Below are 6,469 nucleotides of genomic sequence, written 5' to 3' on the forward strand. Positions count from 1 at the left end.
GCCTCAGCGTGGTTTGATGAGCAGTGCCATGTCCGCGCCCAGGATTCAAACCAACGAAACACTGGGCCACCTGCAGTGGAGCGCGCGAACTTAACCACTCGGCCACGGGGCCAGCCCCCTTTTTTTTTGTTTGTTTTTTAAGAAATACATTGTAAGGGGGAAAATAGTGAAGAGAGAATCCACAAATTAACAGAATCTTCAGAGGCATGCGTATCGACTAGTCCCAAGGTGGGAACCTTGTTGGATTCTGGTTGAAACTCTCTCTCAAACATTTTCCAGTGTTTATGAAGTAACTGGATATCTGAACACTGAATATTTGATGCTACTAAACAGCTGTTATTTGTTCTAGGTGTGATGATGGTACTGTGATTTTTTTTTTAAAGAGTCATTATCTTTTAGAGAGACATACTGAAATATTTAAGAAGGCATCTGAAATAATATGAAGTCCAGAATTTGCTTCAGAGTACTATGGGAGGGGAGACAATAACTGGAGTGGGGATAAAAGGAAACAAGATTGAAAATGTTTGATGGATACATGCATTTTATTATACTGGTCTATTTTTTTTTTTTTTTTTTGAGGAAGATTAGCCCTAAGCTAACATCTGCTGCCAATCTTCCTCTTTTTGCTGAGGAAGGCTGGCCCTGAGCTCACATCCATGCCCCTTTTCCTCTACTTTGTATGTGGGACGCCTGCCACAGCATGGCTTGACAAGCAGTGCCATGTCTGCACCCGGGATCTGAACCGGCGAACCCCTGGCTGCCGAAACGGAACGTGTGAACTTAACTGCTGTGCCACCAGGCCGGCCCCTGGTCTGTCTACTTTTGTATATGTTTGAAATTTTCCATAGTAAAACCTTTTTTTCTTTTTAAGGAAATTGAGATGATATTGGAAAGGGATGTGGATAGTGGGGGCCACGGAAGAACAGATTCCACTAGGGTAGGGATGTCCGCCTTATCCACCAGTGTTTCATAGCACCTCACACAGATAGGACACATGCTAGTTACTTAGTACATTTCCCCCCTTTTTGCAGTTGTATTTGTCCTCATGGCTCTTTGGGTATATCCCACCAGGGGTGTACAGTCAAATTACTATTTTTAAGAAATAACTCTTTACTGTGTGGCTATATCACCAAATTTTCTAAGGTTTATTTATTTCATTTTACCTTTTATTTTCAGTGATTTTTTTACACTTTAATTTCGTTTCATAATTGTGTAAAGTACTTGGATATTTTCCAAGTCAAATCTACAAAATAAGGCCCAGTCAAAGGAGCTCAGCTTCAATCCCGGACCGTTTCCTTGTGAGACTTGCTGCCACCATTTGGCTACGGCTAACGGGATTGAAGTCAGGGACCCTCCTTCTTCTAGGGTTGACCCTTGACCCATTGACTAGCCCATTGATCATACCTCTTTGAATTTTGAAACTCAAACAAAGAGACAAAGGGATGAAAGGGGTTGGATTTTACTCATCAGATGGTGGCATACTGACCAGACTGCCCTTGCTGTGTTCCCTCTCCTAAGGCCCTGGCGTCCCAGCCCTCTGACACTGCTCTGTTCCTTCCCCCGTCCCGGCGAGGGTCTCCAGCTTTCGCTCAGTTCTGAGTCTCCGTTTGAATCCACTGCATTCCCCTTGGCTTACGAGCCTGAGTCCATTTCTGTTGCTCACACCCTAAGGACCTTAACTGAATCACAGACCTTCAGCAACAAACCACATATTTAAATACTTAATCCAAACCCTGATAAGACAAACCCAGAGCGCTCTGAGAGCCCGGAACCACCTCGGGGGTGCAGTGAGCTCGGAGAAGGCCCTGGGTCAGGCAAAGCTGGAGAAGCGGGTGTGGCAGCCAGGACAGCTGTGTTAGGGGTGTGGCTGGGTGATTCGTGTTCGCTAGGGCCCCGTACCTCGTGGTTTCAGCCTGAGGTTCCCCAGAGCCTGTGCTTAGGATGGTGAACACTTCACTGCCACCTCTCCCCGGCTGACATTCCCCATCTATGACATCACCGGCGAGCGCTTGTGATTTCCACCATAGCTCAGCCTTGTTAGCTACTCAGAGGGTGGACCTTTGAGGTTCAGGGTTTTTTTTGATTTTTCTTTTTCCTGTGTTAAGTTCTCCTGACTCTACTCCTCGGCAGGCTGATTGAAATGCCTGGAGGAGCCAGGCCAGGTGTAGGAGAGTATGGAGCAGTGAGGACTGGGGAGAACTCAAGGGGTTCCGCTATTAGGTTCCAGTGATTGTCACCATGTGAGAAGGGAAGCTCAGGGTCACCAAGTCATCTGATTTTTCGTAAGAACCTGAAAGTTAGGAATTTTATGTAAAATATTCTTATTTTTAAAATACTCTGAAGGACAAACAAAACATATCTATGGATTAATTCATCCAATAGATCCAGTTTGAAAGCCCTGGTCTACAACCTACAGGTGTACTTCCCTCTCTGTATGGTCATTTCCTGCCGGTCTGTCTGCCTTGCCTGTAAGACTCTGAGATTTGAGAGGGCTGGGATCATGATTTTCTTGTTTACAGCTGAATCCCACATGCCTAGCTCAGTCCCTGACATATGATAGAGCTTGACATACACATGGATGGATGGATGGATGGATGGATGGATGGATGGATGAGATCACACAATTCATGGAGGAAGACAATGCAGAGATACGAATCAGTACCGTACAAGGCAGAGAGAGGGAAAGAGGGAAGAGAGGTGACTTGGTTTCTTCCCTTGGGTGGCTAATGGCCATTAGCCATTAGCAGGCTATTCTGTAGGGATCCATGAGGGTCAGACCAGACCCTTCGTGGAACTGCCAGTTTCTGTTCTTGGAATAGTGCTTCCTGAGCACTCACTCCACCCAGGGTGAGGGACCTGCATTTCTTGGCGCACAAAGCTTGCTGTCTGTGGTTACTTAGAGCTAAGGGCCGGCGGGATATGGCTTCTTCTGCTTTCTCTCTGCCTGGCCTCTGAGCACCTCTCTGCCCCCAGCCCCAGCAGGGGAGCAGCCTGCTTGGCCCCCCGCCAGCCTCAGCCCAGGGCAGGGAAGTCACAGCTGCCAGGCCAGGATGGGGCTTCCCTTGGTCTGCCCACCTTTGCTTCCGGCTGGCCCTTTTGAGGAGCTTCTTCCTTCCCTGCTCCACCGCCCACTTGGCTGTGAGGACACGAAAAGGCTCATCAGTTGCTATAACAACGCCCACCACCTTCCTCTGCACTGAGCCAGCTGTTATTCCTTCTCAGAGAATGGATCTGCCTGCACAGTCACTGGGCCCCCTTGAAATGGCAAGCCACCGGCCCAGCCTCGGGCCCCAGAGCTGTGTTTGAGCTATTATTATTAGTAGTAGTAGTAGAGGCATTGCTGTGATTGTTGTTTCAAGCTGCCATTTCTTGAGTGCTCACTGGGTGCTGTGTCGGAGCTAAGCCTTTACAAGCACTATCTCATTTAATCCTCACAGTGACTCTATGAGAGAGGGCATATTGCTCTCAATTTGTGGCTAGGTCAATGGTCTAGGGTATAAGAGCAGGGACCCTGGAACCAGACTGCCTAAGTTCAAATCCCAACTCTGCCAGATGCCAGCCACGTGGTAAATTACTCATCTGCTCCATGCCTCAGTTTCCCCATCTGAAAATGGAGATAATCATAGCACCTCGAACAGTACCTGTCGTGTAGCAAGTGCTTGGCTTAGTTGCCCCAGAAGCAGACCCTGAGCCAAGCAGACCCGCAGAAGTAGTTTGTTTGGGGGAGATCTGAGGCAGGGGGAGGGAGGGAGGCCGGGCAGGGAAGGCGGCCAGGAAGGCGTGCTGTATTAATGAAGTCAGCACTGCAACTACAATTGCAGACGAAGCCTGGTGGAAGCGTGTGTAGACACACGCCTCGGAGTTACCCATCTGAAGGATGATGGAGTTGGGGTGCTTATCCACCAGCTCCCACCGCCCGTGGGCTGGGGGCTGCTCCTGGGAGGGTGAGCTCCCCAGCGCCTCTGCCCTATTCCCCGGGCTCTGGCAGCTGGAGAAAGCCTCCAGCCGGGCGATGCAGGTGCTGGCAGCGGCAAGCTGGGCCTGGCCTGGATTGAGGGTGTCGATGGTGTCTTCCACAAACTAATCAATGCTTGTTGAACGAATGCACAAAGGAAAGGAAAGCTCAGCAGGCAGAATGCCCCCTCCTCACAAAGATGTCAACAGCCCAATCCCGAGAACCTGTGAATATGTCATGTCACATGGCAGAGGGACTTTACAGATCCTAAAATAGAGAGATTCCCTGGGTGGAATCACTCTAATTCCATGAGCCATTAAAAGCAGAGAACTCTGCCCAGTTGGAGTCAGAAAGAAGCAGCAGAAGGAGAAATTGGAGAGATGAAGCATGAGAGAAACAATCTGCATGAGAAGGAATGCAAGCAGCCCCCGGAGCAGAGGCTGGCTCCCCACTGACAAGGAGCAAGGAAACAGGGACCTCAGTCCTACAGCCACAGGATCCAGATTCCGCCTACAACCTACTCCGCTTGGAAGTGAGTTCCTTCCCAGAGCCTCTGGGTGAGGGCCCAGGCTGGATGACGCCTCCATTTCAGCCTGGGAGGCTCTAAGCAGAGCACCCAGTGGAAGCCCCTGCTAGGTAATAATTTTGTGTTGTTTCAAGCCCCTGAGTTTGTGGTAATTCATTACAGCAGCTCTGGGAAACTAATACAGAAACTAAGGCTCAGAATGGGCAAGTGACTGGTTCAATGCCACACAGCCAGTAAGTGACAGAGCTGGGAAGTGAACACAGAGTTGCTCATCTCCAATACCCAGGTTCCCAACCTCTAGGTAATGCTGCCTCTTGCTCCTCACTCCTTGAGGGGCAGGAGGGGAGAAGGGATCCCCGAGAAAGGCTGTGGAAGGAGGGAGAGTGAGGCGAGCCGAGCAGTACCCTGTTCATGTAGAAGCCTGGTGTCAGCTGGGAGCACAGATTCTGAGCCGGAGAGGTTCGTGTTGGAGGTCTGCTCTGTAACTGACTGGCTGCGCTGCTTTGGGCATGTCTCAGCCTCAGTTTCCTCGTCGGTAAAATGGGGATGATAAAGGCACCTCCTTGATGGAGTATGTTGTGAGGGTTCAGTGAGGTTGTGTTTGTAACGCCCGGCACAGCGGAAGTGCTCAGTAAACTTTCCTATCGTCGTAGTCATGTGTTCAGCATCCATTTTGTGCCAGGTGCCGTAGCGGTACCCCAAGGCACATGGCCACTCTCTGAGGTAAGTACTGTTGTGCCCACTTTACAGGTGGGCAACAAAGCTGACTTACCCCAGCTCTGCTTGAGTCCCAGGCCCTGCGTCTTTGCCTTGCAGGCCCCGGCGGTCCTGACATCTGTGCTCAAGACTTAACCAGTAGCCTGGGGAGCAATCGGAGCCTTCTTCTCTCTGCCCTGAGGGCAGCCGTGTCAACTCTAGATGTTCAAAGAAAGCTTTCTCCTGGTTTTGATTTGGTTTAGCTGTTTGATTCCTGGTCCATGCCTGGTGCCAGAAAAGGGCCTCCTGGCTTCATTAAGCAAACAGTTAAAGGGGCCTTGGCTGTGTCATACCCTGTCCTGGGCACCGGGGACACTCAGCGCAAACAGCCCTGGGCCTGCCCAGCCCCTGAAGAGTACCTGGTCTCATGGAGGAGACAGACGTGTGGCTAACTATGGCACTGTGGGGCCAGGTTATAAACCAAGTCTGCACGGCAATGGGGATGGTGATGACACGCTGTATTGGGATTGTTTTCAGATTTGGCTAGTGAGGAAATAACAGAAATTCAAGGAGGAACAAGGCTACGGCAGGGCGTCGTACGTTCGTGACGTGTGATGAAAAGGGAAAAGACAAGGGAAGGACGTGGGAATGGGGAGGGAGGGGTGCTGAGCTTTAGGTTGTTTCCAGAGGAAGCCTCACAGAGAAGGGTCATCCAAGTGAAGTCCTGAAGGACATGATGGAGGGAGCTGTGCGCCTCCCTGGGGAAGAGTTCCCAAGCAGAGGCAATAGCCAGAGCAAAGGCCCAAGTCGGAAGAGTGGCTGCCTTGTTCCAGAAAGAGCAGGAGGCCAGTGTGGCTGCAACAGAGTGAGTCGGGGGGCGTGTGAGACGGATGAGGCTGGTTCACGTCAGGCCTTAATGGGCATCAAGGCCTCCAGTCCTTACTCTGAGTGTGACGGGGAGCCAGGGGACGGCTTTGCACAGAGGAGCCACGCTGGAGGAGTTAGCAGGACCCCAGGCTGCTCTGTCGGGGACAGGCTGGGAATGGGAAGCAGGTGAGACAAAGACACCTGTTTGCATGCCACGGCAGTAATCCAGGTGAGAGACCACGGTGGCTTGAGCCAGATGGCGCTGGGGAGAGGAGGTTGGGTGCTGGAACTGATGTGGAGCGATCTCAGACATATCTTATTAGGCAAATGAATCGCGATGTGAGACACAACATCTTGAGTCACACCCCCCCGGAAGCAGACCTGGGGCAAAGCTGTGGATGTGGGAAGTTTACCCAGGAAGCACC

This window comes from Equus caballus, chromosome 16 (genome assembly GCF_041296265.1).
Source record: "Equus caballus isolate H_3958 breed thoroughbred chromosome 16, TB-T2T, whole genome shotgun sequence".
NCBI classification, from domain to species: domain Eukaryota; kingdom Metazoa; phylum Chordata; class Mammalia; order Perissodactyla; family Equidae; genus Equus; species Equus caballus.